Here is a 25135-nt window from a genome sequence, read left to right as displayed (position 1 = left end):
TTTCTCAAGTATAGAATTAAAATTTTATTATGTATGTAAATTTCCCACTATTAAGATGAGAGTTTAGCAAACCTGGATTTCAGATGAAGCCATTAAAATGACATTACATATCATGTGTCGGGGGTGGCAGTAAGGGGGAGAGAGCAGTTAGGGTAGAGAATGGACAACTATGACAATGACAATTGGAAGTGATCATGCTGAACAGAATTGAGTGCTGAAAGTAAGTAAAGGGATATACAAGATAACCTTATAGTACCTGTATCTCAAATCATAATACCCCAACGAATGAGAGAGAGCTAGAGAGCAAGAGAGAGCAAGAGAGAGAATGAGAGAGAGAGGGAGAGGGAGGGGAGGGAGGAAGGGACAGAGAGAGAGAGAGAGTGGCTGCTATAGAGGCAGATTGGGGATGGAAAGGGTGGAAGGAGGGACACTGGGGACATTGGTTGAAAAACATACACTGGTGAAGGAACAGATGTTGAAACATTGTATGACTGAAACCCAATCATGGACACAACGATGTAACTGTTTATCTCAAGGTGATTTAATGACATTTTTAAAAAAATATAAAATAAGAAGGGGCTTGTGTCAGAAATGTCTGAATTCCTATTCCATCTTTCATCGCTAAAATTTCTTAATCTTTTTGTCTTAGTTTTCCCTTGTGGCTGAAACAAATTGACCCTTCTTTAGAGTGTACAAATTTGATATCATGCATTCTGGAGACCAGATGTTTTAAGAGTATTGTGTTGGCAGACTTGCAATTCTACTGGATGGCTGCAATGAAGGATGTATTACCTTGTCTTTTCCAAGTTCTAAAGGCCACCTGCTCTCCTTGGCACATGATTTTCCCCATATTCCAGGCCAGATATCTTCAAATTTTTCTTTGTCCTTGATTCTGTCATCACATTTCCTCTGACTCTCCTACTTCCTGATGTTAAAAAAAAAACAACCCAAAAACAAAACATTGTGATTAAATTGATCTACCTAGATATTCTAAGACAATCTCCCTATCTTAATACTTTTCATTAAAGTAATATAAATTTTGCAATGTAAAACAATATAGTTAGCAAGTTCTAGAGACTGGGATCTAGCTATCTTTTGGTGGTCAGCCTTCCTTTTTAAAATGTCCTCGTTTTTTAAAAAAAATTTAATGACTCACTATGAGATACACACTTACAAAGTTGTTCATGATCTAAACATCCTCATTTTCTTTATGAATAAAATGGGAATCAAAAATAGAGATTTGCTCACAGACTTTAAATAAGCAAATGACACATAATTTAGTATTGCTAAGAAATTAGACATTGAAGGGAGAACTTTCATAAATGGGATTCGTGTCCTTAAAGGAATAGACTGGAAAAATATCTCCAATCAGAGCTCAAAAATGTTGGTGTCTTGGAATTCCAGCCTTCATCACTGTATCACTGTATCACTGTCATCCCGTTGCTCATCGATTTGCTCGAGCAGGCACCAGTAATGTCTCCATTGTGAGACTTGTTGTTGCTGTTTTTGGCATATGAATACGCCACGGGATACTCTCAGTAGCTTGTCGGGCTCTCCAAGAGGCATATATATATATATATATATATATATATATATATATATATATATCCCTTTAAGATGATGTGTCATGTGGTCCAGGAATATGTTCACTCATGCATGAGGCTCGGCCCAAGCGTGTGAAAAGCGGCCTGGAGCATGGTGGCAAGCTCCCCATGGCGTATTCATATGCCAAAACCAGTAACAATGCTGGATCTCATTCCCCTGACTCTGAAAGAGCCTCCAATGCGTCATCATTGGGAAGGACAAGTAGAGAGAGGCCTTTAAAATCTCAGGGCTAGGATGAATGGAGACGTTACTGAGACTGCTTGAGAAATAATGATCAATGGGATGATGATGATGATGATGATGATGATGATGATGATGATGATGATCCCTTAAGAGACCTGTGTGTTTCATTATTTGCACATTTTCTGACATATCTCAGGACAAGCCAGCCCCAGAGGTTGTCAGGACCAAGTAGGAAAGCACTTGCTGGGTTGATGGCTGTAGAGTCACAATCCCAACGGCTAGCTATCAAAAGGGTACTTGAGACCATACAGAGTTAAGGAGTCTGGGAAAGCTGTGAGGAAAGTTCACGTATATCCATATAACATGGCATTCACAGATTTAAATGAAGAGCATGAGCTAAAATCTGGATGGAAAAGTTGTGTAAACTGGAGACCATTAATGTAATAAATGCCAAAATGAAAAGATAAGTCTGAAATAATTTAACTGAAAAATTTAAGTAACTCTGGACATAAGGTCTCAAACTTCTATTGCAGTTCTTGTACTTATTGTGTTTATTGTGAAGCACAGGTTTTACTCAGGTAGTTTGTAATAATACAATTTTATTTTTCATAAATATGGAGGCTGGAGGGCTGGAGCGATAGCACAGTGGTAGGGTGTTTGCCTTGCATGCGGCCGACTGGGGTTCGATTCCTCCCTCCCTCTCAGCGAGCCTGGCTACTATTGGCAAGCTACTGAGAGTATCTTGCCCACATGGAAGAGCCTTGCAAGCTCCTCGTGGCATATTCAATATGCCAAAAACAGTAACAATAACAGTCTTATTCCCCTGACCCTGAAAAAAGCCTCCAATATTTGGCAAAGACGAGTAAGGAAAGGCTGCTAAAATCTCAGAACTGGGATGAATGGAGATGAAACTGGCGCCTGCTTGAGTAAATTGATGAAAAACGGGATGACAGTGATACAGTGATACAGTGAATAGCAAAATGATTAGTCAGATTCTATAATGGGATTTTGCTCTGAAGGAAAGCTACCAGCTACAGATTCCTGTAATTAACCCAATGAGAGAGTATAGTCTAGAGTCTTTAGTACAGTACTGAATTGGAGAGTTGACTATATCATTGTATCACTATATACCTCATTAATATGCATAGATATCCAACTACAATGAAGAAGAAATTGAAAAGTTCTACATGGAGTTGGAAAAGTTCTATAAAGAAGACCACACCTTCTACAAAATAATTATTGGTGATTTTAATGCTAAGATAGGACCGGGAAGGTTGCTCAAAGAACCCCACATCAGGACCCATGGCCTAACGAACAGGGTGAGAGACTGTCTGAGTTCATCATGTCAACCAAGACCATCCATGGTAACTCACAGTTCCAGAAGGCCGAATCTAAAAGTTGGACATGGGGTCTCCCAGTGGGCAGTTCCACAACGAAATTGACCACATCATATTCAATCGAAGGTTTTGCCTGACCGATGTCACTGTTGTCCCAAAATTCCAAATGGGATGGGACCACCATCTCCTTCGTGCAAAATTCTACTTCACAGAGCAGGGATAAAGGAGTGCAAAGTTTTAAGTTTAAGAACAGAACTCCCAGAATGACCACCAACTCGGAGCTCTTTGGCACTATTGCGGCAATGTGGGAAGATGCCGTCGTTGACAACATCGACGAGGAATATGATCGACTAATTCAGCACCCCATGACTGCTCGAAGAATGCCTAGACTGGGAAAGCCACAAACAGATGCCTGTCTTCAGAAACTCTCGAGCTCATTCACCAACATGGTTTGGCACGAGCCTCAGGCAACCACAAGTGTAACGTTCAAGCTCACAAAGCTGTGCAGAGATGCGATAAGAGAAAAAACCAGCAGTGTTGGCCGATGCAACACTGGATTGTGAGTTAATGAGAAGTTAGCAATTAATGAGAAATTAATGAGAAAAGTAAGATACTTTCAGAAGAGACTGAAAATAAGTGATATACCATGAGGAGTTTATAGACAGGTTTTCCCAGAAATTGGATTGTAAACTTGGAGTTAGAACCATAGAGCTGCAACTGAGAAGAGATGAAGAAAATTTGTAGGAATTGCTTTGCTTTATTATTTTAAGGTGGGTTCACTACATAACATGGCTATGAATATTTTTCTTCTTAAAGGCAATGAAATTATGATCATGGCTATGGCCTAAACAGTTTACTGTGCCTTATTATTTATTCTATTGACATGATTTTTGAAGCAATCTCCACAGGATTGGAGACATAGAACAGTGCATAGGTGCTTGCCTTGCATATGGCTACACCTGGGTTTGATCCCTCACACCTCCTATGGTCTCCGAAGCCAGCAAGGAGTAATTCCTGAGCACAGAGCCAAGAGTAAACCTATGAGCATTGCTGGGTGTGGCTTGCCCCAAACTAATGAATATATAAGTAAAAGTGTCCTGGAAATCTACTACATTCTAAGTTTTTGCGTTAGTCCAGGGCATTAGACATCGAATAGCTTGTATTTAGTTTTCCTTCTGGGTTCAAAGTCAAGTGAGGAACTCAGCATTTGATCATTTTGGAGGCGTGGGGGCTGTTCCCAGAGATACAGAGCAAATACTCTACTCTGGGGTCCACACGTGCATTTCTGCTTCCAGTCATGTGGAATAGGGTAGCAGTATTTGGGGACCTCTAGGGCTACACCCACTTGTTGCTTTTGGGGTTGGGCCCATGCTTTGCAGGCTGACTCCTCTGCTGTTTTGCAGGCCTCATTTAGTAATTTTTCGTTACAAGTTCTTGTCCTTTGCCTTCTATCATAAATAACCCTTAAAGTGAGTGGTGAGGCTTAGGAGGAAATAAATGTTGAAGATATCTGGAACATTTTTGAAAGCAAGGTTGTTCTATCGAGTTTAACCCTCAGGGATGATTCATGGTTAAGATCCAAGACACCTTTGACGTCAGAGAGGAGATCTGAAATGGCATTAAAATAGGTTGTCAGCTTGCCCCGCTTTTCTTCAAATGCTCCTCGAATCTTTACTTAGAGTGATATAGATTGGAGCATCCTTCTTTCAAAAATACTACTTTTTGGCACAGGGAGACATCATTAGTAAGTGTTTTGTCTACATTTTCATCATAATAATGACACTTCCAGATAAGCTATCATATTGTAATCATACAAAATAACCCATTCCATGACATAATAGAAGTACTTCTAGTTTATTTGCTCTGTTCTAAATTTGTAAGATTTGTGGGATTTGTAAGATGGTCTAGTACATCAAAGCTATAAATTTTCTGTATCACTGAAGATCTTAGGATTGCCTAATGCTGTCTTCCAAATAAAGACCATTTTAGGAAAAATTGTGTGTTTCTCTCAGACATAAGTGAATGTTCAAAATTTATGTCCAGATTTATTTCTGAGTTTAAAAATTGTGGCTTATCTTTTGGATTTCAAGCCTTCTGAAGTAACTGAAATAATGTGTTTGTTTTGGGTTATCTTTAAGAAGGATAATTATCATGTAATATATGATCTGTTTATAGTTTCTGTGGATGTTATCTTACTTGAAAAGTGACTGGTCAACCTGAAGGAAAGCAGGTGGCAACTTATCTGGTTTGTGTCAGAGTGTACGTGCGTCTAAGGTCTGCACAAATATGGCTTAGAATCATTGCCAGGGGCATTCGACAGACAAGTTCCCTTGAGCCTGAAATCATTACCAAGCAATTATATGGAAATCTCTAGAATTACTAACTTTTGAAAAGACATCAACTTCAATCTTTCATTTGTCTTGGTGTGTCTTGCTCATGCAGACACATACACATGACATAAAGGCTTTGCAAGAAAAGTTACATTTCTGTTGCCATTAATTATAGTTCCACAGAAATGAATGTTGAGTTTTAATTTCAGAGTAAGTATAAATTTCATTTTTCTGCCATCACAATTTTTATTTTTTTGGAAGAATTTGGTTGTTTTAAACTTTGGTACAGGGTTCACATAAGCACATTAATTGTGGTTGCATTTTAACATTTCATTGTCATATTAAAATTATATGCTACTTAATCTGTTACCTACTATGAATAATTGGCAATATAATCTATATTCTGGTAAATTATACATGCTTTGGCATAGAGCAAATATTGAATGAAATACCTTCATTAAAATTATTTTATGTGCAGAGAGATTGTAGAGCTGGTAAATTCTCGCACTTGCATGTGGTGGACCCGAGTTCAATCCTAGGCACTGCACATGGTTGCCTGAGTACTGCCAGGAGTGATCCCTATGTACATAACCAGGTGTAGCCAAAACAACAAAACAAAATAAACAAAAAGAGAAACATTTTTAAAGTTAAATTACTCTAGATTGGGTACCAAGCTTACAGAAATGTTAGCCACAGTGATTGAGACATATGCAAATACCTCACATCTACATCACTGATGGGCCCAAGGTCCTTGACCACGACCTCCAGATCCCATCTTCAAACAAATAATTTTTTACTATTGCTTTTCACTGAAGATGTTAGTAAATACAAACAATAGTGTTGCACAATGACTGTTACTTCTTAGAATGCCTTTCTAGAAGATATACTCTGCTCACATATTCTACAGTAACTTCTAATGATTTTTTCTTAAGCTGAGCATAATTTAGGTACATATAAAAAGACAAATTATTTACTAACTGCTCATCCTCATCCCATTGATCATTGATTTTCTCGAGCGGTCTCAGTAATGTCTCCATTTGTCCCAGCCCTGAGATTTTAGAAGCTTCTCTTCACTTGTCCTTCCCAACGGTGCCTCATTGGAGGCTCTTTCATGATCAGGGGAATCAGGCCCATCATTGTTACTGGTTTTGGCATATGAATACACCACGGGGAGTTTGCCAGGCTCTCCCATGAAGGCAGGAAACTCTCAGTAGCTTGCCAGGTTCTGAGAACTAGGCTATAAGATGTCTTGGCCACACGCTTCCCGGAGCTTGGTTTTATAGTTTTACATAAAAATACTAAAAATAAATCTAAACTAACATCTGTGAAAATATAACTGTCCAAATGGAATATCCTATGAATATATATGCATATATATATATACATATATATTTACACAGCCATAAAATCACTACCCAGATCAAGATAATTGTATGTTCCAAAAATCATCTAATATACTTATAAATTTTGTCCTTTCTCTCTGTCTTTGTCTTTGTTTTTGTATTTATATTTTCTCTCTTACTCACTGTTGCTCTCTGTCTTATAAATACACACTGATACACTCACACCCATTCTCTTGATTCTACATTGCTGGAAAATCCTGTCTTAAACACTCATGTTGATATAACTCTTTTCAGATGAATTTCATATTCTTTCTTAGATTGAAATTTTCATCATGTCATAAAGATTTCCATGACTGAAGAGATCTCTAAGTACTACCTAGTTTAATTTTGAATGTAGTGTTGTCTTGTGTTGCTATAATGTGGCCTTCAGATAATGGCATAATTCTTGGACAGGAGTGGCATACTTGAAATTGTAAGAAAAGGCTTACATTATCAAAATTCTGATTCTCTCATGCTGCAGACAGATTGCATTTTTTGTTGATTTTGCATTTACTAGTCTTATGTTTAAAAATTTTATTACAGTTTAGGTAATATGGTTGCAATAGCATTTAAGTATTTAAGTTGACAATATTGATGTTTGAAGGTACTGAACACCATCACCGAAGTACTCAGGATCCTCCACCATTGTCCTTATGTCACCTGTGCTCCAGTACACACTGTCTTCCTCTGAGGGTCACCTCTACTCTTCCCCCTTAAGTAGGTGTTGGGTTATATTATGCATACTTAGTGACTTCTTATTTATGCTTCCAGAATGCCACCCTCAAAAATTTCAATAGAAAGCTTTAATCAGTATTTGTCCCTGTATTAAGATCATGTCTTTTAACTATTTTGTGCTGGCTTGTTTCATACTTCAATGACTATTGATCTTTATCTTTTCCTGGTGCAATTCTGTAGAAGTACAGCTACAAATGTATTGGTTTGCAAACATAGATTGGGGCCAGAGATTTAGTATAAGAGACTAGGTACTTGTCTTGCAATGCCCAACTCTGATTAGATATTTGGCTCTGCATATTGTCCGGGGGTCACTCTGAAGCACAGACCCAGCAATAATGCTGGGGCACTATTTGGTATGGTCTACCAAGCCTGCCCCTCCCAAACAAAACAAAATAAAGATTCAATTAAAGTTGAATGAAGGCTACCAGGATTGATTGTGAAAGTTAATGAGGATATGGTCAATGAGAGAATGATGGAAAAATCTCAAATGATTCTTAGTAAAAAATGGTGCAATCAATTGAAAGTCAGCTAGTAGACATATAATGGACTCACTATTATTGACATGGAATAAAGACATGTTTTTATTTGTGATTCTCTGAGGATTTATAATTCAGAAACTTTTATATTGTATCTTAGTAAATATGTGTTTCTGGAAATTGGGGAGAGAACGATAGATGTTTACATTCCAACAATAAATCTGGAGGACCAGAGTCCTGGTGTAACCTGTACCATTGGGACTTAAGAACAAAACTACTTTGAAGCAGGCCACATACATCCCATAATATATATTCTTAAATTTTGGGCCACAGCTGGCTGTGTTCAGGGATTACTGCCAACTCAACACTCAAGAGATCACTCTTGGTGGTGCTCAGGGGACTATGTGGAGTGTCAGGGACTGAACCCAAGTGATCCTTCTGCAGAGCAAACACCCTACTCTGCACTATCAGACTGGTCTGGATTCTTGACTAGACAGCTATGACTTCTAAAAGAAAAGTAACTAAAGTAAGAAAAAAAAACATGCCTTTCATTGTTACTGTAGAAAATTAGGAACCAGACCCATTAAGCATTTTTCATTTTTTAATTTCACATGTGAGTTACCATATAACATCACTTATTCATAAAACTACAATAGATCTTCAGAGCTGCAATGTAGTTTTTCAGCCAAACTTGGGAAATTGGTCCAGGATAAATGAAGGACTAAATACAAATTAAAAACCAGCAACTTCTCCAGGGCTTGGTTGATGAGAATGTAAAGAAAGTTTTCTTGTCATTCCCCTCAAAAGCCAATGCAGGAAGATAGCATATAGGCTGAAACTTTATGCCTATTGAGGTCAGCTCACAGGGGAATCTATTGCTCAGTCTGTAATCTGATTTTTGTAAAACAATATTCCCTTCCCCCCATTATAAATTGCTTCTTGTTAAAATGCAAACAAAATAGTTCTCCAGTATACCCTCTTGAGTATACCTTTTTCCTACCAGCAATTTTAATGCTAATAAAACTATCCAATCATCAGTTTGCATCTTCACTGAATGTTCCACTGAGGCAGCTGGGGAACTAGACTTCTAAGGTTTCGGTCAGAAACTCATTAGTAAGTCTTGTTCCAGTTGCCACAAATTAAGTCACTCCAGAGCTCCAGGCATTGCTCAGGGCCACAGAGTACCCAGCTTGCTAGCCTAAGGTCATCAGTTCAATCCAGGGGCTGCTACATATGCCAAGCATCATCCCGCTAACTGCTCTGGTAGCTCTGCTACCCAGGATGCGGTTACACACACTTGGGTTCCTCTGCCAGTACCTTCATGCGTGAGGCTTGTCTGAACATGTGGAGAGGGGTCTCAAGCATGGCTGTACCTAGGTTCCGGTGGTCTTTGGCTGCCAGGAGCTCTGCTCGGGATGGGGAGGGAAGCTGGAGCCCATCCCCTCTGAGGGGCCCCGGGAAAGACAACCAGGCGTGCGGACAAGAGACTCTAGTATCATATAAACTCAATAATGGCCATGGTCCAGGGATTCACAAATCTCCGAAGAGAGCCACAAGCTGCAGAGATGCCTGCAGACTTAGTGCTAGGTTGAGTCTCATCCAGGACACCCCGGAGGGTGAGCTCCATCGCTGCCCCAACAGAGCCCCAGCAGCTAAGAACCTACAGAACCCAACTGATGCCATACTCATGACTGATCTCCACAGGGTCCAGATAAGCCTCATCTATGAGAATGAATCTGCTGAAAAATTCAGGTAGCAGGTTTGCTGACCAAAATCTCCAGGCTCTTGTGGAGTTGGAGAATGGGTGACCTACCCCCATCTTCCCCTTCCAGGAGCCTGGCGGTCACACCCAAGAGCTGCCCCTGGCAGCATATACTCAGTAACTGGCCATGATTCAGAGACTCACAGATAAATCTCTGAAGAGATCAGCAAGCTGCAGAGATGCCTCAGACACCAAAGTCACCATCCAGTTAAAGATTTAACTCCAGCTATTTAAAATTTTAGAATTCCTGGAGCAACATCTCATACTCCATACCACTGTTATAGCAAGAGTAGCACATCACATTGGATGGAGTGTAAAGTAGAGGGCAACCAATCTCATCCCAATAAAAAAAAAAACAATAATGTTAGCACACACAAAGGTTCAACCTGCAACAAACAACATGTGAGTAATACCTTATACAAGGGCTTAATGCCCCAAGGTCATACAACAATCTTTGCACACTTTCCTCCGAGGAAACATTTTTGGATCATTTTTAGTGGATTATTCATAACAAGTAGCAATTTTTTTTAAAAAAGAAATAAAACTAGGCTTTCTGGTAAAATGCTTATTAGAAATGAAATAAAATAAAACCCAAATATCAACAAACCTAAATATTCTTGATATTCAAGATAATCTACATAACTGCACAAAATGTATTGTTTGTACTAAGTAACACCAACAGTGATTGTAAATCTTTCTTAGGAAAATACATAAACTTTACAGTATATTTTTCCTCTCAAAAAGCAGTGATGTTGGTCATTGTTTCCTAAAATGAAACATAACTATTTTAATTTTTTTTAAGAACTGGGTTTGCTACTCCGAGGCTTATTTCAGAGTTTATTTTGACTTGAAAATAAATTTAGCTTTTAGTAACTTATATTCAGAAGAGACTTGTATGATTAAAAGCAAAACATTTGAGATTATGACTTTTCTGTAGTAAAGGATTTCAAAAGAGTAAAATTTCAGCTGACAAAAGAGACTAACTATCCTTCTGAATTACTTCCTCCCATGAAATTTCAAAGAAGACAAATAACAATTAATTCACTCAGCATGATTCCAATCCTACTTTAATCATTTTTATTGCTGTGCTTCAAGAAAGGAAAGTAAACTATTGACCAATTCTTAGGAAATTAATGAATGTGTTGACAGCCATTGATTTCAAAACAGTTCCAATTCACTCACCAGCCAAATGGCAAGAACTGATTCAAATAACTTGGTATTTGAGGGTTTGGGGAAAGATTTGGAAATTTTAATTTAAGCTTTCTTTTATGTCTTCCCTTATCCTTATTTAAGGTGCTGAGCTTTTAAAAAAAAACCTCTTTTAAGCAGGTGCCAAAATTTGGAGAACTTTTTAATCTTTTCTTACACATGGAACATGATTTTATTTTATTTATTTATTTTTTAATTATTTATTTTTAATTAGTGAATCAACGTGAGGGTACAGTTACAGTTTTATACATTTTTGTGCTCGTGTTTTCCCCATACAAAGTTCAAGAACCCATCCCCTCACCAGTGCCCATTCCCTACCACCAGTAAACCCAGCATCTCTCCCGCCCTCCCCAGTCCCGTCTCCCCCCACCCCACACTGCCACTATGGCAGGGTATTCCCTTTTGATCTCTCTCTCTGTGATTAGGTGTTGTGGTTTGCAATAAAGGTGTTCAGTGGCCATTGTGTTCAGTCTCTAGTCTATATTCGGCACGCATCACCCTTCCCCCGCATGACCTCCAACCACATTTTACTTGGTGTTCCCTTCTCTGAGTTGCCCAGAATGAGAGACCAGCCTCCAAGCCATGGGGACAACCTCCTGTTACTTATTTCTACTAATCTTGGGTGTTAGTCTTATAGTCTATTATTCTATGCTCCACAGATGAGTGCAATCTTTCTATGTCTGTCTCTCTCTTTCTGACTCATTTCACTTAGCATGATACTTTCCATGCTGATCCACTTATATGCAAACGTCATGACCTCATTTTTTCTAACAGCTGCGTAGTATTCCATTGTATAGATGTACCAGAGTTTCTTCAACCAGTCATCTGTTCTAGGGCACTCGGGTTTTTTCCAGATTCTGGCTATTGTAAACAGTGATGATTTTTTTTTATTTTTATTTTTTATTGTGGAAAGTTACAAAGTTACAAAGTTTTCAGGTTTAAATCTCAGTTATACAATGCTCGAATACCCATCCCTTCACCAGTGCTCATATTCCACCACCAAGAATCCCAGTATAGCTCCACCCAGCCCCCTCACACCCCAACCCCCCCCACGCCCCTAGCCCCCTCACCCTAAGCCCCCCCCGCCTGTGTAACTAATAAATTTCACTTTACTTTCACTTTGATTGCATACAATATTTCAACAAAACTCACTACTATTGTTTGGAGAGTCTCTCCCCTAAAGTCAGACCTGCTGAAAAGGGAGCATTAGGTAATTTGTTTTCCATTGCTGAGGATGAAGAAGTGTGAGGTCGAGTGACCACACTTAGCGGCCTCTCAGTTTTGGGTTTCAAACAGTGATGATTTTAAATCAATTTTAACCCACTAAGGATATTTACAAATTGAAATAGAAACCATTGTTGCAAGTATTCTCTTCATTCCTTGATAGAATTAATAGTGATTCATTGAAGCTTTTCATATTTAACTGTAATTTATTTTATCTTATTCTATTTTGGGGTGAACACACTGCCAAGAGGTGTTCAAAGGTCCCAGTGACCATTCGTGGTGACTCTCTGCCAATGTTCTTGGTCCTCAGAATTAAACCTTGCAGTGCTCAGGGGCCTCCAATGATGGGATGGAGCTGAGGATAAAATTTGGATCTAGTGCATATCTAGTACATATAAGTAATATCAGGATTGTTTCTATTTATACTAAACACATTTTTGATAGTACAGAGATTCAGCATCTGCCTGAATCTCTGTACTATCTCCCTAATTCCTTCAAATATCATTTTATTGAACCAATGACTCAGAAAAATTTCTCTCTCTAAGACTATGCTTAATTATTTTGATGAGAGTTCTTTGGCAAAGCCAGAATTTAGAAACTCAAATGTTTTTACATAGAGCATAATATTAAAAATAAAAGCTGTCATTCATGAAACAGAAATCCAAGTGAACAATATTATATTATTAACATTATGAAATTTAATCTTATATTATTTTGGTAGCTTAGTATTTTCTATTTTTCTGATTACTGATATAAAACAAAGTAGTTAGAATTTTACAATGGTATGCATTTATTCACTGTCATCCCGTTGCTCATCAATTTGTTCGAGTGGGCACCAGTAACGTCTCTCATTGAGAGACTTATTGTTACTGTTTTTGGCATATCCAATATACACAGGTAGCTTGCCAGGCTCTGCCCTGTGGGCGCGATACTATCGGTAGCTTGCCGGGCTCTCTGAGAGGGGCGGAGGAATTGAGCATGGGTTGGTGGCCTGAATGGCGAAAGCCCAACCGCTGTGCTATCGCTCCAGCAAGTCTCTCAATGAGAGATGTTACTGCTGTCTGCTAGAACAAATCGATGAGCAATGGGATGACAGTGACAGTGACAGTGAATGCATTTATTAATTATGAAATACTTCAAACACATTTTAAAAATATTTTAAAAAAATTTTTAATGAATCACCGTGAGATACAGTTACAGACTTACAAATTTCCGTACTTATGTTTCAGTCATACAATGATGGAGTACCCATCCCTTCACCAGTGCCCATTCTCCACTATCAATGTTCCTAGTACTCTCCCACCCCCGACTCCACCCGCCCACTCCCTGCCTCTGTGGCAGGCACATTCGCTTTAACTCTCTCTTTCCTTTTGGGTGTTGTGATTTGCAATATAGGTATTAAGTGGCCATCATGTTCGGTCTATAGTCTATTTTCAGCACTCATCTCCCATCCCCAGCAAGCCCTCCAGCAAGAAAAGGAAATTTCAATGTAAAATTTCTAATTTTTCATCTATAGAATTTAATTAAATATCAACCTTTAATTACAGGAGTACCTATGTTAGCACTACTTGAGCATATGTCTTCTTGAATTCTCTATTGCAATACACTTGAAATCTTATTATTTAGTATAAATGGAAACAATCCTGATATAATTATACATTTTTGTTTCATTTCTTTTGCTATGCATTTTGAGTAATAAAAATATAAACATATAAAATTAAGCATGACGTCAGAAAATTTCAAAATTTCAAAACTCTCCTAGATTAGAAAAGTACTATATTTTGTGTGCTAATTTATAAAATGAACGCTATAAGTAATATCAGGATTGTTTCTATTTATACTAAACACATTTTTGACAGGTTTTCCAAGTATTGCTCAGGGAGCTGGAGCGAGGTTTGGAGAGGTGGAGGTGAGAGGGTGTTTCCACAGGTGATTCTCTGTCAACCAGGCCAATGGTTTCATGTAGAGGCTGGAGAACAAGGTGATACTCAAGTTCTATGTTTCAGAGGATCAACTAAACCACACTGGGGGTGCCCTGAGGCATTCAGGTGCTCGCTGCATGTACTCAATACCACACCTATTAACGTTCATGGCCCAGGTGGTACCTAGCATGCACCCTAATATCCTAACCTCTTAGAATTAAAATATAAAGAGACTAATATGTTTCTTTGCCAATGTTCTCTAGATCAAAGTGAAGTGGTAGAAAGATAATACAGAATATAAAGGAGCTTTCCTTGCATGCAGCTGACCTTACTTAAATCTCTGGCACCCCATAAATTCCTCGAAGACCCCATGGAGTGACATTTAAGCAGAAAACTAGCAGTAAACCCTGAGCACTACTGGGTGTGGCCTTCATACAGACAAATAAGGCAAAACCAAAACAAAGTGAAAATATAAATCCTATTTACTTACTAATTTTTAAGAGGAATCTGCAAAATTATTGCCACTGACTCCCACATCTTCTAACTTTTTATTGTTTACTACAATTGATTGCATAGGATTCAACACTTGTGAATAAAAGCGTTTCATGCATTTGTAGGCATGGAGATTAAGAATTATGATGGCTAATTCTTCACCACTACTGACTGTGTGAGCTTAGATATTTAAACTTCTTATTTTTTTTTTTACTCTTCTATTGGTTGTTTTGCTTTGAAAAATTTTCTACTACCTAGGGACTAACAATTAAATAATATGTGTATCTTGTATCTAACTATAGCAAGCATACAATTTATTAAATCTATATAATGATTACATCAAATCTAACTGAAATTAGCATAATAATATAGTGATATGAACAAGTGTTCTTATTTTGCCATTTACTATCAGAATTACTCCAAGACAATAAATGCCATCATTTGGACTCTGACATTTTAGTCATCAATAACTTTATGCCAGTATTATAATTTTATACTGATGAAAAGTTATTAGCTGAGAATTACATGTAAAACATCACATCATATTTCAATTTTGGTTAAGTATTTGGTTCCATCCTTTTGCAAATATCATTAAACAATGAAAGTCAAATATATATTTAAATTGTATCTTTTTAAGTACCAAAAATAGATGAGTTGGTGAGGAGACACTAGATTAAAATTTTAAATCAAATAGGAATCCAGATAAAGCAAACAGGGCACATAGTTATAAATTCACTTTATCCCAAGAGCATGTATCATCAAAGAAGGTTTGAGCTGTAATTTTTAGGTGTGATTTTCGTGGTGACACTGGGGATAGTGATCAGATGTTTTTCCTGGCTTTGTGCTCAGAACTGATCCCTAGCTGTGCTTTGGGGCCTATTTATGGTATCAAGGATTCAAACTGGTATTATTGGGTTGCAAGGAAAATGTCTTAACCCAAGTCTCTCTGTCTCCCACTTCTAATGACTGACTAGAAAAGGAAAACCAAGTTAAGATTTTAGATACTCCAAAGTTCAAAGCATTAAATGACCTACCATGATTGATCTGTATCTTCATTGGATTAGCAATTTAGAGAAGGACCTGAAACAAGGCCTTATCTTAAGTTCCACCATAGACTACCATTCTTACTCACTTCAGAGAAGTCTTCAAATTTAATTGGGTATGATGATCAATCAAGGTAGAAAACAAGGTCTCTTGATTTGTGTCTCAAGATTGGACTAAGACTTCACAATATATTCAAACTATAAACTCTGCTTTGATAGATGTTTTTTTCATGTCACTTGTGTTCCAGAATGCAAAACCAAACATTGAGAAAAATTTAAACCATTCCTTGAAGTCTCAGATTTATCTTAATGAGTATGCTCCTCTAAGAAAATAAAGCTCACAATAAAAGAAACAAACAAGACCAGCAGGAGAAAAGTAAGGGAAAGAAAACAAAACAATTGAAAAAAATCACCTCAATAGTTTCTAAATATATTGATCACAGATAAAAATAACTAGACTTGCTATTTTAAGGGGATAAAAGTGTAACCTTAAAATTGTTTTTAAAAAATACAAAGGGCAGTAGAGATAGTATAGAGGCTATTATGCTTGCCTTATACATAGTTGGGCCCTGAGTTCAATCCGTGGCACTTGGTGACTTGGTTTGCCTCACCCATTCCCCCCTGCCACCTCAATGCCTTGCCAGGAGTGATCCAGAGCACAGAATCAGAAGAACGGCTTTATCATCACTGGGTAGTGCCCAAAGACCAAAGAAAATGTTTTTTTTAAATAAATTTAAAGGTTTTATCACGAATTTGAGAAAAAGAAAACCAAACTGAGTTTCTGTGAACGATTAGATAGTTAATCAAGAGTAAAACTTTAATGGTTGAAGTAAAACTCTGAATAACACGACTGAAGAGATAATTAGTAATTCAGCATCAAAGTCAGAAAGAAATTAACCAAATGGTACTCGTGGAATTGAAGCCATGGATATGTTAAGAAATACGGTAACTGTTAATATACAATAAAAAATTGGGGGAAACTATGGTTGAGATGTTTTAGAAGTGACAAAATATGGTCCTTCACAAATCAGAGTTGCAGTGAACTCAGTACAAATCAACAGCCACACAATAGGACATTAAAGATCAGAAGGATAGAGCCTGAGTGACAGTCCAGGAGGGAGAACACCTGACTTACATGTGACCTACCTAGATTAAATCCTCGGCATTGCATATGGTTGCCCAAGCAGTGCCAGAAGTGACTTCTGAGTACAGAGCCAGGAGTGAACCCCTGGGCACCATCAAATGTGGCCTCAAAACCCCGTATATACATAAATAAATAAAGATAAGAAGGAATGTTTCCAAAACTCAGAGATGACAGTGCAGACTCTTTCATGCAAATATCTATGTATTTATTTTTTAATTTTTTAATTTTTTAAAAATTTTGTTATTGAATAACCATGTGGGAGGTTACAAAGCTTTCAGGCTTAAGCCTCAGTTATACAATGCGCAAACAACCATCCCTTCACCAGTGCACATATTCCACCACCAAGAACCACAGTAAACCTCCCCCCAACCCCCCTAGCCCCCCAGCCCCCCACCCTGCCTGTGTAGCTGATAAATTTCACTTTACTCCAAACAATAATAGTGTGTGTTTTTTGTGTTGTTGTTGAAATATTGAATGTAATCAAAGTAAAGAGAAAGTAAAGTAAAGTAAAGCAAATACCTATTTAAAGCTTGTTAAGACTCATGGTGTGCCTCAAAGGAAAATTCCAGCTGTGCCTCCAACCAAAAGACATTGGTTCCCGAGGTGGCTTGCAAATATATTGCCGCTCAGTGGACTCTTATTATAGAGTATTATGGAGGACTTGGGTGAACTGGGATGCAATGAAGATGGCTTCAAGAGAAGAGTGCTTCCACTTTCTGCTCGGCCTGCTTCAGTCACCCAGGGAAGTGTGTGGGTTGGCTTAGAGCTGGTGAAGTCAGATAGGAACACAGCACAGACGTTAATGTCCTACCAATGCCACCAGCTCCACATGGAAGCTGTCAAGCTATGCCTGGTAGCCTCTTCAACTGCACAGTAGCAAGAGAATTGGTTCCCACCAACCAAATTCCCTGGGAGCCATTTTTCTAGAGCAGCGCATTTCTTCTGAGAAAAGAATTACTAGGAGAGGCAGTAGTGAAGTGAATTTTAAAGAAATTTAAGGGGAGGTCAGGACGGGGGGGAGGGAGCAAGCAAGGGAGAGATAAAGACAGAGAAAGATGGGGGGGGAGAGAGAGAGAAAGAGAGAGAGAGGGAACTCATCACAAGATGTGATGCTGGCAACAGTGAATGAGTCACTTGCCTTTACTAAGGTAGTTTGATAGTCGGACTTTTCCCAGATTCTTCTACCTGGGGCTTTGTTATTAGAATATGACAAAGGCAAGAGCCTTGCACTCCTGATAGTCTTTTTTATATAATCTTACCATGACCTTTTGTGTTTTATTGGACCTGCTTTTTTTGAGGGGCTCCGCCCTCCTCTGGGTAGTGCTTCAGTGTCTGCTCTGGGTGGTGCCTTCATGACTTGGGGTTATTTCAGGGATGGTGACTTGGCAACTTCTTCAAATCCAATCTTGGTATTATTTCTTCCTAAAAATCTCATTCTCAGAGCTTCCTTCCTGTCTATCTGCCTGTAGCATTAATAATCTTTGTTTCCCCCTCATTTCATTATGTCTGATGCTTGTTTGATTCTATGCCACCTTCTGAAAGCCCCAGAAGGGCAAATAAACATTTCCATGGTTCCTTGGAAGTCTTTCCTTGGCCTCTATGCACTAGATACCAATAGTTCTTTTTACCTACCCCAATTCCCCAGCTACTAACAAATAAATCACATCCAGCCATTGCCAAATGCCTCCTAGTAAACAAATTAGCCTCTTTTGAGAATAACCCATCTAAATAAATATTGATTTATAAAATGGTTGATATAATCTGTGACTAAAGATTGGGTCAAAAAAACATAGCAGCAATATATAAATCAGAATGGGAAGGGAATCTGAAGGGAGAGGGAAAAATAGAAACAATAAGAATAAATCAAAGGAAAGGAAGGAGATAAAAAAATAAAAAAAGCAGGAAAAAGACTAAAACTATTAAGTTGGAGACTCAAACTTAGATAAATCACTGATTGTATTAAAGCTAACTAGAATAAATGGTTCCATTAAGAACAATGCTTTAGGTGCTCGAGCAATAGCATGGCCTGTGGGTAGGGTGTTTGCCTTGCAAAAAAAAAAAAACCCACAAAACAATGCTTTAAAGACTAGGTAAGAGAAGAAAAATTTAGCTCTATCCTACCAGTTAGAAACATATCTAAAACCAAATGACCTGGGCAATTTGAAAGTGAAGAAATAAAAGGTGTAACTTGGATAAAGAAACCAAAGAAATTTGTTGTAACTATTATTATCAAGCAAAAATAGTTAAACATAATATTGGTCAGAATTCCTATTTTGATTATTTGAGATGAAAAGGAAACAAGTTAGCCTTTTCTGGCTGTGTTTGTACTTTCGCATTTCTAAATCCAGGGGGAAAAAAAACACCCTGAGAGAATATTAAAATATTTCTATAGACAGGAGCAAAACTGGTAAGAGTAAGAAACAAAATAGTAGTAGTTTCTACACAAAAAGTGGGTTTGCTTTCATTTCCTGGGCAAAAATAAAAACATTTTAGAGAGTGTATCTTAAGGCCCTTTCAGCTGGAAAATGGTCTTCCTGGCTTCTATGGAAAAGTGATTTTAATTCTATAGAACCACTTATAAAACTGTATTAGCTGGCTTTTGGTGACTGATTATTACCTGCATCTCAGGTCTGTAGCCTAGCTCTATATATTTCTTATTCTTTACACACACAATAATAAACAATCACTCGCATATGGAGATATTTTGTATTCCTAGAGAAAGAAATATGAGCCTGTTTGAAAAAAAAATCTTTAGCATAACCCCACAGAATCATCTGCTTAATTTTATTAATTTTGGCTAAAAGGGTCTCTCATAGATGGTCAGCAGAAAAATCCACTCCCTTCACTGTTGTCTGTGTCGCCAAGGCGAGTGCAGAAAGCAATGTGTGTAAGTCAAGAGTCCCAGTAAATTTTAAAAGTGAGTTTATGTGTGACGGGTCATGGGTTGGTAAGTACGTACTAACAGCTGGGGCGAGTCTGGTTTCTGTCTAGGGCACGGAGGTAAATTCATGCGACCCTATTAGAAGCTGTTGAGATTTTTTGAGCAACTGCAGTAACGGAAGGCGGGCGGCATTGCACCTAGGTAAAAAGACCTTCAAAGGGAGCTTTGGGAGGATCTGGGGAAGATTAAATGCTCCGGCTTCTCTTTTATCACTGTCTCATGCCAGCCTACCTTCTCTTCCACCCGTGGAATTCAGACCTTGGGGTTACAGTCTCTCTTCACACGGGAATTCTGCGTGACCTTGTCAGCTCTGAAAGCAGAACGATAAACAGCCCAGAGCTCTCAGGAATGACCGTGTTTTGGAATTCTATAAATAGCCCCCGGGGTTAATAATGAACCTCTGGAGGCTGTCTAGCAAGTGAACAATGAGACAACCTGAAAAGCTAATTCCTCCAGAGTTTGAAAGCCCGAGAGTTGCATTGCTTCCCCTCGGTGAAATTCTCTTATTCCACAGGAAAGCACTGTGATTTACACGACTCTTCAAGGCTGAGCTTCAAGTGTGGGTTTCAACACTAACCCCACCAGCTTTGACTTCGCTCCACCCATGTCCCCAGATTTCCTCCCAAATCCAGCCTGCCTCTTTCACAGGCAACATTTTAAGTTTGGTTGTTATAATTTGGATCTCATGCTTGAAATATTGTTGGCTCTGTAGTATATACATATGTGTGTATGCGAGTGTATACACACCCCATTGATCCTTGCATTTAGACCACCCTTCTCTAAAGAACTTTTTGTTCTCATCCTGAATTACTGAAAGTGTGTTTTTTAATACACACACATATATATATATTTATACATATTTTCATTGATAAAACATCTACCTATGCAGGCAAATCTACATTTAATGAATGCATCAAAATGATGTTTATACATTGAATATAAATTTAAGGAGGATGTACTTCAAAGAAAAGACAACCCATTTTTATGTATAGACTATACAAATGTATAGACTATACTGTACAATTGTTTAGGTTTGCTAGAAGGCATTGTTTCAGTTACAGATGGTATATTATTTTCTTTATTCTTACTTTACTAACAAAATATCTATCTTTATCGGAAACATAAGTCTTTACTCCCCAAAGGAAGAGGTTGACTTTACCACAATGAATACCTTGAGCCTTTATTGTTTTTTACCCTTAATCCCCCAAATTTCAAGTCAATATTCCGGAAAAGTCTTTTGAATTTTAAGAATCGTTTATAGAACATTCAGATACAATTATCCACAAATGATAGTGTTAAAACAACAATCTCTTTGTTTAAAAAAGATTTGCTTCTTCCTAGCAAGGTTGGTGAAAGCATATGCTAGACAGGACTTTTCATTTAATAAAATTCATGGTAACTAGATCAGGCAACCACACTTACTATCGGCTACCTGCCAGGGCATATTACATTTGTTATATGGAACCAGCTATTACAATGGTTTTCATTTAGATGAATTCTCTTTCTTGGGCCAAAATCATGTTTGGACTCACAAAATTTTTCTTTCTCTACTATAAATAGTTTTTATACACAGTTATTATAGACATTTTGTCATTTGGGTTGTCATTTCTCATGTTTATCCCAGGCCTAAAATTGTTCTGTCCTCTCTCATAAAAGATGATGACTTAAAAAACATATTTGCTCTGAGTTCTGTTTGCAGAAATGGTGATTATTACCAAGTGAGTTCTGATGTTATCACACTAACATCATACTTTTGTCTTAGATAAATAAAGGCATACTTTTGTCTTGCATAAAGCAAGTACATTAATCACGTTGATTATGCTTAACAGCCCTGAGAGCTTGACTTTATTGGGCTCATGCTCACACATGTGTATTTATTTGACTGTCTAATATTCCCTGAGGATAAAAATCACATGTATGTCTAAGTGAGAAATGAGGCAGATCATCTGCTTCAGATAATATGTCATATATATTATATATATCATAGATAATATATCTATATGTCTGGTAGAAGACACTTTTGTTATCAACCTTTTATAGACAAGAGACATGAGACCCAGAGAAATAGTGACTTCTTTGTATCTTATTCCTTATATTTAAATAACTGTGACAATGAGATACATTTTGATAGAAGGTAAGAGAAAATTTAATTATATTAAGTATAGTGAAAAATATAATTGTGTTGTAGTATTTCTTGATAACAGATTAAATCAACAAATGTAGATAGAACCTTTTGTTTTAAACACTATTCTTGGAGAAGATTCAACTTCCAAATTTGACACTTTATAAAGGAAAGTTAACCAACTCCCTTTGGTTTATTGTACACATAAGGTTGCTAGAACTTTATGCAAATAGAAATTCATGTATGTTTTGTCACAGGTAAATCTTCATATTCACAAATGGAACCTCAACTGTACAGGCCATTAGTAAAATCTTTGTTGTGTAAAAGCACAAATAAATTCATGAGCATGCTAATTTCTATACTATAAGATTGATTATACTGCAGATATCCTTGAATTTGTTCCTGAGAAAAAAAGCAAACCCTGTACATTTGAGGAAGGAATGCCCTAGTCATTCATTTCATTCCCCTGAAAGTAAGGTTTAGCATTTATTTGACTTGTCTGGAATTTTCAAACATTCTAGCATGTGTTTGGGTCTAAAAGATGGTGGGCACGGGTCATAATATACTTTAATGAACATATAAAATTTTTACCTTGTTATTACAATGTGAAATAAAAGCTATGAAAAACTCAGGCTCTTATTTTTCACAGTTGAAGAACAAATGTCGTCTCGAAAATTAGTCATGCAATACCACCAGCGGCACATCTGCATGGCGTGCTAAAGGGAGGAGGCAGCGTAGAATCAAAATACGCCCTGGAATATGTCAGCGTGTTCACAGCACAGAACCCTGCTAAACAAAAACATTCCAGAAACTGATGGTGCTGTGCCATGTTCTTAATAATAACGGAACAAGCATAGGAGGCAAAAGGGGGACGTGGGACAATTTAAAGATTTTTTTGTTTCTCTTTTTCATTTCCCTACTGTCTTCTGGGGAAAAAAAAATGCAAAGTGCAGACCATCCTGGGTAAATTCGAAGGCAGAATAGTGAGTCATTATAGAATACAAGTATATGTAATAAGTTCTGTTTCAGGAGTACATGCAAAGGATTTAGAACAGTACGTGCTAAGGAGACTGAAAAAATTCAAAACAGGAAATACTCCCCCCTCCCTGCCCCGTACCACACATTCATACTACATAATGATGGACTTTTTAGCTCGCATAGAATTGTTCAGAGATGAACTAGGAAGATTTGCAGATCAGGAGGCAAAAATAATCCTGTTGGTCATGATTAGGTGGGATGAAATTTTACTAGTATCATGCGAATATTCATTTTCTGACTACATGCTCTTTTAAAAGTATTTCCTTGAGGGCCTGGAGAGATAATACAGTGGGTTGGGCACTTGTATTGCACATGTCAAGCTGGGTTTGGTCTCCAGCACCCCATATGAACCCCGAGTCCTGCCAGAACTGATCCCTATATGCAGAACCAGGACTATGGCCTGAGCACAGTTGAGTGTGTCACCCCTCAAAAAATTCTCATTTATTGTTCAAGAAAAGCTTCTTATTAGAGAACTGTCCCAACCACAAAACATTTAATATTTAAAATACAGTACTTCAAAACAGATCTATTTAGGCACAAAGATTTATAAATTGAGCTACATCTATTTAGAAAGTAAATATATAGGGGCTGGAGCGATAGCACAGTGGGTAGGGTGTTTGCCTTGCATGTAGCTGACCCAAATTCGATTCCCAGCATCCCATATGGTCCCCCAAGCACCACCAGGGGTAATTCCTGAGTGCATGAGCCAGGAGAAACCCCTACGCATCGCTGGGTGTGACCCAAAAAGCAAAAAAAAAAAAGAAAGAAAGAAAGAAAGAAAGAAAGAAAGAAAGAAAGAAAGAAAGAAAGAAAGAAAGAAAGAAAGAAAGAAAGAAAGAAAGAAAGAAAGAAAGAAAATATAAATGTGTCCCATGGGAAGAATATTGGATATTTATGAGGAAAAAAAGATGAAGATGAAATAAAAGACTTAAGGGCAAGGGAGAGAGTTCTAGTGGTAGAGGACACGAGAAGCTTCGAAGGTGCAAGACCGTGAGTTTGATCCTCAGTCCCTCAAAAGCACCTTCCCACAGTGCTATCCAGTGTGGCAGTGGTGACCCCCCAGAATATCACCAAGCAAGCACTGATTAGAGACAAACTCTTCTTGGTGTGACACCAGATTCCCAGCACTGCTAGGTGTGTCCCCATCAAAAGCTGAGTTGTTAAATGTCAACAGACTTAAATTATTATTGACTACACATCACGAATCACGAATCACAAAATCCCGCTGATCGTCGAGTTGCTCGAGCAGGCTCAGTAACCTCTCCATTCGTCCTAGCCCTGAGATTTTAGAAGCCTCTCTTCTCGGCCCTCCCAACGATGTCGCACTGGAGGCTCTTTCAGGGTCAGGGGAAAGGGATCCAGCTTATTACTGGCTTTGGCATATGAATACACCATGGGAAGCTTGCGAGGCTGTCCCATGTGGGCAGGAAACTCTCAGAAGCTTGCTAGTTTCTCCCAGAGGGAGAAGTAGGCTACAAGATATCTGGGAGCTTGCTTTTAAGTCTCTGGACGTTGGCCATTGATGGGATACACACGCCTGGGTTCCTCTGCCAATACCTTCATGTGTGAGGCCTGTCCGAACGTGTGGAGAGGGGCCTTGAGTATGGCTCTGGCTAGGTTTCGGTGGTCTTCGGTTGCCGGGATTTCTGCTCAGGGTGGGGAGGGAAGCTGGAGCCCATCTCCTCTGAGGGGCCCCGGGGAAAACAGCCAGGCGTGCGGGCAAGAGACTCTCTGCCGTTGACTATACATAACTGTTATTAATACTAATAAAAATGATGTAAAGAAAATTAACTGATTCTATCTGACTAAATGTCAATAACAATTTTCAAAGAATTGTTCACTCTTGGTTTTTTGTTTGTTTTTTGTTTGGAGGCCATACCTGGTGATGCTCAGGGGTTCTTCTGGCTCTGCACTCAGAAACTACTCCAGGAGGTGCTCAGGGGACAATATAGGATGCTGGGGATTCAACCCAGGTGAGCCTTGTGCATGACAGACTTCCTACCCACTGTACTATTTTTCTGGCCTCTCATTGGTTTCTTAAAACAGTTGCTCTTGGACCAGTCCAAATGGGTCATTGGTCCTTTTCAAATGATGGAGATATAGTAATTTCAGATAAATGACTTACTGGCTCCTTATTTAAATAACTTTGCAGATTTTTTTAACCAAATATGCTGTGTTTTATCTGACAAT

Source organism: Sorex araneus, chromosome 2, assembly GCF_027595985.1.
Source record: "Sorex araneus isolate mSorAra2 chromosome 2, mSorAra2.pri, whole genome shotgun sequence".
Lineage (NCBI taxonomy): Eukaryota > Metazoa > Chordata > Mammalia > Eulipotyphla > Soricidae > Sorex > Sorex araneus.
The sequence above is the reverse complement of the archived record's forward strand: the minus strand, read 5'-3'. Positions refer to the sequence as shown.